At 46.6% G+C, this 8,988-nt stretch overlaps 1 protein-coding gene across 2 annotated transcripts in view; it reads right to left on the bottom strand.

Moving 5' to 3' along the window:
- The window catches only part of NHS (NHS actin remodeling regulator), a 345,744-nt gene that overhangs the window by 165,698 nt on the left and 171,058 nt on the right, over positions 1–8,988 (bottom strand). The window lies entirely within an intron of this gene.

The raw sequence follows: 8,988 nt of genomic DNA, 5'->3' as shown, positions 1-8,988 counted from the left end.
TATGCTGAGCGAAATAAGTCAGGCAGAGAAGGACAAATACCATATGTTTGCACGTATAGGAGGATTAGGAGGAACTTAACGGAGGACTGTGGGGGAGAAGAAGGGGAAAAATAGTGGGGGAGAGGGAGGGAGGCAAACCATGAGAGACTCTTGAATGCCGAGAACAAACTGAGGGCTGATGGGGGTGGGGGAGAGGGGAAGGGGGGTGATGGGCATGGAGGAGGGCACTTGTGGGGATGAGCACTGGGTGTTATATGGAAACCAACTTGACAATAAACTACTTAAGAAAAAAAAAAAAAAGGAAATGCAACTGAGAAAAGTCATGGGCCTAAACAAGCATTTTCACATTCAAGAACTAGGGAATTTCAAGGCATATCTTCCAAAGTTTGTGCGCATGGATTGAACCATATAAAAACTGCTGATATTTGACCATCTTGGTCACACACAAAAAATGGCAATTTCATGTGCTCTAAGCTAGCACATGCTAAAAAGAACCCCAGGTGATTTAGAGCTATTAGGAAATGCGTGCCCTGGTAAGACAGATATCCCGGCTGGGCACCTGAATGCTGTCGGTTCCGTCATGCACACCTCCCGTGCGATCATTCCATCCAAATGTGTGTATGGGATCCTGAAGCCATACGAGTCATCACTTGAAACCCCCAAATCACACAGAGCACTACAGTAAATGTTGGATTCTAGGGCCTACTAGGCTTCTACCTAGGCCAGTGCTTCTCAACCTGGGCTGATTTTGCTCCTCAGGGGACGTTAGCAATGTCTGGAGATATTTCTGAATGTGACAGCTAGGGGGAGGTGCTAGTGGCATCTAGTGGTTAGAGGCCAGGGACGCTGCTAAACATCCCAAGACAATCCACTATAGCAAAGAACTGACGGGCCCTAAACGTCACTAGTACTGAAGTTAAGAACCCCTGGTCTAGGTGGACGACAGGTCAGTTCCCAAGTACAAGCCTCCATTTCCTCATCTTTAGCAGAAAATAATACAATTGCTTTCCAGGCTTCTGTCTACTAAAATTCTACTCATGACACACCTGCAATGTTATTGTACTTCTCTGAGTTTTCTGATTATTTAAATTGGGCACGAATAAGATGCCAAGGTGTGTGTGTGTGTGTGTGTGTGTGTGTGTGTATGTGTGTGTGTGCCTAAATGGCCAGGAGGTATCAGCTCACATGCCTACCTAGATTAGATTAGCTTTAGGAACAAACACAGTAAGACTTAGACAATGAGTCTGGAAGAACACAACAGGCTGAAAAATTACATTCACCTACATTGAACTCTGTAGAATAAGCATAGCACTGCCCTGAAAATGTGACTGTCACCTACACACTACCATCACCCTCTGCCCCTCTGCATATGCCTGGCCTCTTCTGCCTCTCCCACCATCACACACACTTGCCACCCCCAGGAACCGCACGCCTTCCGTGCCTCTTGGCTTTCCATTCAACCTCTCATTAGCCACCAATCCCAGAGAATGACCAAAATTTCCTTGCGTGACTGATCAACCTGTGAGGTTTTTGTGGTTAAGATATAAAGTTCCCCAGAAAACCTTTCTGAATCTGAACGGGATTGCAGTGACATCAAAGCTTTTCCTCTTCAGTGCCTTTCATCTTTTTCAGCCTCTGGCACTCTACCCACCAGCGTCAAGTAAATTAATTGAAGTCATTAGAAAGGCCCTCCCCTGTGAAGGCCCACCTCATCAGATCCGGGTCCTCTGAGAAAGAAGAGAATGGCCCAACGGCCTCCATATTATTGGTGCCTCTCTCACCTCCACCCCTTTCCATTTGTAGCTGAGGATGGTCCCAGGCAATACCAGTGAGTTAGAGGCAATGCGCTCTCCCATCAAACATTTACTGAGTGCCCAGTATGCACCAGGCATTGAAATTGAACCTCACGGAATGCCCATCCCGAAATATCCCCTCAGCTTCATCTCCCTACCCAGCTGTGGCAGGGGGACTCGGCTGGTTTGACCAAAGTGGCTCATTCATAAGATCAGACCCTTTGTCAGCGTCTTCCACGCTGCACATCTTCGACCTGTGGCCTCCTAGGTGGAATCCCTAGCCATTTCGCTTGCAAAACACATGCCACGGTGGCAAGGAGAGCCCAAGTGAGGGTGGCACGGGCACAAACCATGGCACTGAAGTAGATGAAGGAGCGGCTTTATTACTGAGGAATCAAGACCCAGAGTTCAATACACTGATTTGCCAATACCCCATTTCAACATTTCTCGACCGAAATTCTAGAGAAAAGGCTTCAACTGTTGGTCCACAGCCCGGAAAGAATTTTAGAGATTCAGGCAAGTATGCCCCAAATACGTGGGAACTTAGGAATCTACTGAAAGGTACTAAGATCTGGAATTTTCATGCCTGCCTCTTTTTAAATTCAGGTATAATTTACATACAGTGAAATGCACAGATTTTAAATATACAGTATGATAAATTTTGACAATGTATATACCCATGGAGCCCACACCACTATCCTCCAGATTTCTTTTTTTTTAAAGCTCTCTTTCCTTAAAAATGCTTTTGTTTATTATTCCAAATTTTCGATTATACTTTATTAAAGGGCAGAAATATTTATAGAGACCATAACTGTGAGAGTCTCCCTCCCCAACAATCTACACGCACACCCTTGTAGGACTCCAGCAGCCACCATCAGTGCCCTGTCAATGGCTCTTGCACCTCTCACCTCGGTGCGCTGCAGCTGACTTCCAAAGGCCTCTATCTGCCTTTCTGTCTATGCCTGGCTCCCCATCATAACTGAGAAAGGCCAGTCTGTCCACAGGCTTGTCCAGAAATGCTGGGGAACTAGCAACCCCCGGGGAGCATCCCTTAACAAGGGACTCTTGGGAGCTGGAACATTAATACCCCAGCTCCCTCATCCCTCAGATGGGAGCACTCTGAATGTTCTTCACCAAATCTGAGTCTCCCTTGAGAATCAACCCCAATTGCTCACAGTGGTAATGTGCTCTACAACCTTTTCATAGCTTCTCTCCCTTTCCCATCCCTCTTTCCCACTCTACACCAGTGTTTCCTTCACCTCTCAGGTAAACTACTTGGATTCCAGCCCTTGTCTCAGAGTTTACTTTTGGGGAACCTGAACTAAAACAGTCATCCACAATCCATTTATAGAATCTGCCATTTGGGGGCAATAATGTAGAGTTTTCTACATTACGCACACATATGCACACACATAAGGAAAAGGCCGAGAACAAATATCAGGAAAGATGAAAGCCAGAAATTTCAGACTCTGGTTCATCTGGGCTAGGATTCTATTCCTGACCAAGATGCGCATTCAGATCCCCCCATATCATCCTAAGACAAATGTTCCCCCAAATCCCTCATCTTCCTTCTCACAACCCTTAAGAACTTTTCAATATTTTATTGCATCATTTTGGGAGAGTCACATCACGATTTCTGTTCCCAGGGAAAGGGTCTCTGCCCTGTCTGCTTCAGTGTCTCCTTTTTCTCATTAAAACTTCATCCATGAGCCTGGGTCATTATTTGCTTTCTAAAAGTAGACGCCAAGAAGTGGGCAGCTCTCCAATCCTGAATCCAGCCCTGCCCAGCCATACTTTCGGAAGGCACGAGACGTGCGTGCGTGTGGTATGGTGTGGTGTATGCACGTGCTCACATGTGCACTTGCATGTGTGTAGACCACAAAGTGACTCTACCTACTTCTTGGAAAAGCCGGGAGCTGTGAATGCAGGATAGAGGGCTCCACTTTGCTCTCTATCTCTCCAAGGCCCTACAAAGGGGCACTTTGCATCTCAATGCACTCTTGAGTTCACGTGTATGAACCCTCTTCCCCTTCCCAGATAAAGACACCCTTCCCAGAGTGGACACAGCACCCCTGCACCCCTCCTGAGTGGATGATCTGGCAAAAGTAAGAGGAGAGGCCCGTCGGGGTTGGGATTGAGAAACTGTTTACATTTCTGCCTGTTCCATCACCGCAGATAATGTTTCTCACCACTACACAGCAATGGCATCTATTCAGCCAAGGAATCTGGTGCCAATGGGAAATTCAAGGGAATTTAGAGCAAGACAAGACTCAGTGACCTTATGCCTCGTATGGCAAGGCAGAGGGATGCCCAGGGCTTTCTCTATAAACCAGGCCTAACTGGATATCCCTTTTCTTCAGGTCCATTACTGAGAGAGCGAGCTATTTGTAAAGACACGGGATTGTTCTTGAGCAGGACTGGTGGACAGGTGTGGAGAGGGGGTGACATTCTCCTCAGATGAGCACTTTGGGAGACTGATCTCAGGACGCTGAAGGCCACCATCATTTCAAGGCCACTGGGAGGCCAAGGGAAAAAAGGCCTTGGGGTCGGACTGTTACCTCGTGCTGCCCCAAGTCTCCTTCAGCCAGGCTGAGGCAGCAGAGTGGGACCCTGTTGCTGAATTCACTGGTTAAGGACAAACTTATATTTGAATGGTTAAAAAAAAAACATGATCGCCTGAAAGACAATAGGAGGCTTTGTTCCAGAGAGAGAGAAAATAAGGGAGCATTGGGCATTCCCAAATCTTTATGCTGAGACCAGTGGAGTCTGTTTTCATGCCGAAGACTGTTTGAAGTGTGTTCATATGCCTACACAGTGCTAAACTGTGTGTTGGAGTTAAAGCTGGCAAGTGAGAATATTTATGTCACCCTGATATCATGAGGCTGCCCATCATGTAATAGCAGGATGACTTAAGACGTACATGTTGCATGGTCCTCCTTACATGGATTGCTGAACTGAAAGAATCCCAGGGTTTCCCAAGGGCGGCAAGGTGTGGGGAGCTTCTTCCTGATTCTGAACTTGAAGATTTCTTTTAACCTCACTGGAAGTCCAAAGCAGGGAAATGACACTTTCAAATACAGGAGAGCCTAGCAAACCCAATCCTGAAGCTCCCTTCCCGGTGGCTAGCCTGCGATCCACAAATCACCAGTACAAATCAACATGAAAGTCCACCAAGCCACGCTGAGTAAGTCAGACAGAGAAAGGTCTGCATGGATTTCCATCCCGTGGTGCTGCATTTCCTTCAGGCCATTAGCTCTTCTCCTGAGCTATGCAAAACTCCCCAAGGCCAGCCCTCATTGCAGCATCTTCACTTGCTGAGACAGCCCTCCTAGGCAGTCACACCCAGAAGAAGTAGATTGGAGCCACCTCTGGTGCTTTTGCTAAACTGGACATGAGTGACAGCTCACAAGTAACTCAGATTCCCTTTCTCACCCCTGGGAAATCAAAAGGCATTAGAGTTTTGAAGAAGACTGGTCTTGATTTTCTTCAAAAAATACTGTTTGTTGAACGAATGAGTATAGGAATGAACAAACGAATCCGTGAATGAATGAAAGAAACTTCAAAGAAAATCATCTTGGGATCAAATGATAATACTTTATCATTTGTATGAACAGTGTATTTTCAGGGCATCCAAACTTGTCTCCTTCCGAAACACAGTTTGCCCAGCTCACTCATGAAGTAATAAATAGCATCTTTGGTGGGTAAGAGGTCTCAGAGAACCTGTCCTCACTTTGTCAAGTCCCTACCGTGTGTTGGGCACTGCCCTCCAACTTACACATGTTTTCTCATGTATTTAATCCTCCAGGAATCTCTGAGATGGGTATGGTTCCTCCATTCATCAGAAGAGAAGACAAACATTCAAGGAATATAAGTAACTTTCCCAAAGTCACATAGTTGGTAAGTGGATAGAGCAGGGGTCAGGACTCAACTCTCCGGCTGCAAAGCTCATGCACATTTCAGGGCTCTGGCCAACTGGGAATTTCAGAGAACAAACTTCTAAAATGTACTGTTATCTATCGCCAACTTAGCAAAGGTACAGTTGAAATGAAAATCACTTTGGGTAGGACACTGACATCTCTCTGAATCTAGTGACGTGAAAAACATCCTTCACTGATTGTGTTGTTGATTATGAGGAGGGCGAATTAGAGGGAGAGAATTAGATGAGGGTGGGAAGCCTAAGGCAAGATTCAGCTGCAGCCAAATATGTGGCTACCGCCGAGGATCAGAGAGCATATAATGCCAGCAATCAGTTACATTTTACCTGTAAATATATTCTTCTTTTTAAAACTCACTATAAAATATCTCAGACATACTGTGCTATGTGGACCTATAAGATGTCCCCATCGGTCCTCACCTCCTAGTACTCACATCTTTGTATAATCCTCTCCCGGAGTGTGAGCTGGACCTAGTGACTGGTTTCCAGTGAATAGAATACAGCAAAAAATGATGGGATGTCACTTTCATATGCAGGTTATATAAGACTGTGACCCCACCCTCCTCTTTGTCTCTCAGAGTCTTCATTCTGATAAATGTGGCTGCCATGTTGTAAGCTGCCTTACTGAGCGGGCCACACAGCCAGGAACTAAGGGAAGTCTTTGGGCAATAGCCACTGAGGAACTGAGGCCCTTGGTCCAACAGCCCACGAAAACCCAAATCCTGCCAACAGCCACCTAAGTGAGCTTGGAAGTAAATCCACACCCAGGTGAGCCTCGAGATGACAGCATCCCCAGCCAACACTTTATGCAGCCCGTGAGAGTTCCTGAGCAGGAGACCTAGGAAGCTGTGCCCAGATTCCTGAGTCACAGAGACTGGGAGATCATCAGTGAGGACGGTTTTAAGCCACTAAATTCTGAGGTGACTTGTTATGCAGCAGTAGATAACTAAAACAAAAGGGCACAAAAAAATAATGTGGTGAATACCTGTGTACTGCCCATGCAGCTTAAGAAAAAAAATGACAAACACATTTAAAGCCCCTCTTGTATTCTACCCTGAATACATTCTCCTCCTTGCTCCTCAGAGACAGCCGGTTTCTCAAACCAGACTCTGGAATGTATTTTTTATTTGGTTAAACCATATGAAACTGCCAATATTCAGCCATTTTTTATCTACAAAAATAGCCCTTTTATGTGATTCAACCTACTAAATTTTCATACACACTGCTACGGCTATTTATAATGATAATGTTACTGATGGTCACTATCTGCAGTTATGCCTGGCCCAGCTCTTTGAGCCGCACAGCTGTGTGGCTTTGGGAAAACTACTTCTCTCCATTTTCTCCATCTGTGAAATGGAGACAGTTGACAATACCCGCTTTGTGCAGCTAAGTGAGGATTTCACATGATGACGTGCATACAACCAGGTACGTGGTGAGGACTCGATACACACTAGCTCTTGCTGTTGTTTCTCTAATCACCCTTGTGATAGGTTTAAACCCGACATCGACCCTCATCCACACTGAGGGATGACAGAGGAAGCCTTTGAGGTGTGGTCTCCACTCTGCATGGGGACCTCTTACTCCAGACTCCCTTCGTTGCCTTCCCCAGACTGATCTAGAGCCTTTGGCCACAAATCCCAAAAGAATACCCTCTCTTTTCTCAGATGGGACTTCTAAACCAGTCTCCTACAGATGAGACCGGAAAAACTCAAAGTTCTAGGAACAACCTTCCCTGCAGTCCAGATGTTTTTGTCACTTCTCGTCCCAACCTAGAAAGGATTTCAAAGGAAAAGAAAAGAAAATCCACGCTCGATTCTCCTCCATAGCCCACTTCAAAACCCCTTAAAATGCAGTCCGAGACTGAAGGCCAGGTTCAACAGAGTGTGTATTTTATCCAAACCCGTCTGCTCTTCTCTCCTGCCAGCAACACATTTTTAAAAAATCTAATCTCTGTTTTCTTTACATGAATCTAGACCAAATGCGATTTCTCCCCTGCATGTGAAAATAAATTATTTCAAATGTAATTTTCTCCTCTGGTTTGTTCCTGCTCCTCCAGAGACCCTGAAGGGTGTAACTCCAGATGCAGTGCCAGCAGGAGCTCTGGGTCCCCAAGGCCCCCTGATGGGCGTATGGGAGACAGAGTGTCGGGGCGGCCATGCAAATCCTCTCACACATAGGGTTCCTGCTACATACTCAAAGATGGCGTCAGGTGGGGAACTTAAGAGCTAGGCTCCAGAGGAAAGGTGGACGGCACACTGCCTTCTTATCCTGACATATTCAGTCTGTGCTTAGCGGAAGCTACTGGGAACCACAGTGCTTGGCGCCTCTTTTGGACCACTGCCACTCAAAGTATGGCCCCTGGACCAGAAGACTGGCATCACCTGGGAGCTTGTCAGAAATGTCAATTCTCAGGCCCCACTCCACACCCACTGAATTTAAATCTGCGAGGGTGGGGCTTGGCCATTCTGGCACTTCAAGCTTTCCAGGTGATTCTATGCATGCTCCAATGTGAGAGGCCTCGCTTAGGCAGTCAGGAACACACGATGGAGACCTACGGCCTTTGAGCTCAAATTGGTCACTGATGTCTAGTGAGGGGACAGAGGAACCACTAAATGTGGAACAAATCCAAGCCAACGTCTAAAAGATACCGGTCCACTGCTGGTGCCTCCCACTACCCAAACAGCCCCCATGTAGCCCCCGCCCCCACCGCGTCAACACAGCGAATGCCTTGAGAGGGTCTTCTGACTAGAACAGGATTGACGGTCACTAAAGTTGTAAACATGGCCAGTGACCCTTTAAAAAGAGCTGTTGCTTACAGTACTACAAATGGAAACACGGATCTTCCACTCGGTCTTCAAATTCTCGGAGGCAAATACAACAAAGAGTCATCTGGTCCAGACAACAGACTGCCAACCTGCTCTCACAGTATCTCAGTCATGGCGCGATGGCTCCCACCATGCTGTAGTTCCTAGTTCCTCACAACAGAGAGCTTCCACAGTCCAGGGAGGAGACTGGGAAGGTGCTGCCCTTGTCTGCCTGCTGTTGGTAAACGGGGCCTAGCATGTCGTCGTCCATTCACCTTGTCTTCCGCGCCCACTGTCATGACTTGTGTTTCTCCGCAACTCTGGCTCTTGTCTGGGAATACAGAACATCTACAAGTTCTTTATACGGTGTTCTGAGAAAAGGTATCAGAGAAACTCAGTAACAGAAGTTTGGACTAAGGGACTACACCAATACCCCACAGCTGTCCTTCTAGATGGC

The sequence above is a fragment of the Hyaena hyaena genome, unplaced genomic scaffold (assembly GCF_003009895.1).
Source record: "Hyaena hyaena isolate Hyena2069 unplaced genomic scaffold, ASM300989v1 scaffold_80, whole genome shotgun sequence".
Lineage (NCBI taxonomy): Eukaryota > Metazoa > Chordata > Mammalia > Carnivora > Hyaenidae > Hyaena > Hyaena hyaena.
Note: the sequence above shows the minus strand (reverse complement) of the source record. Positions and strands in the feature narration are given on the sequence as shown.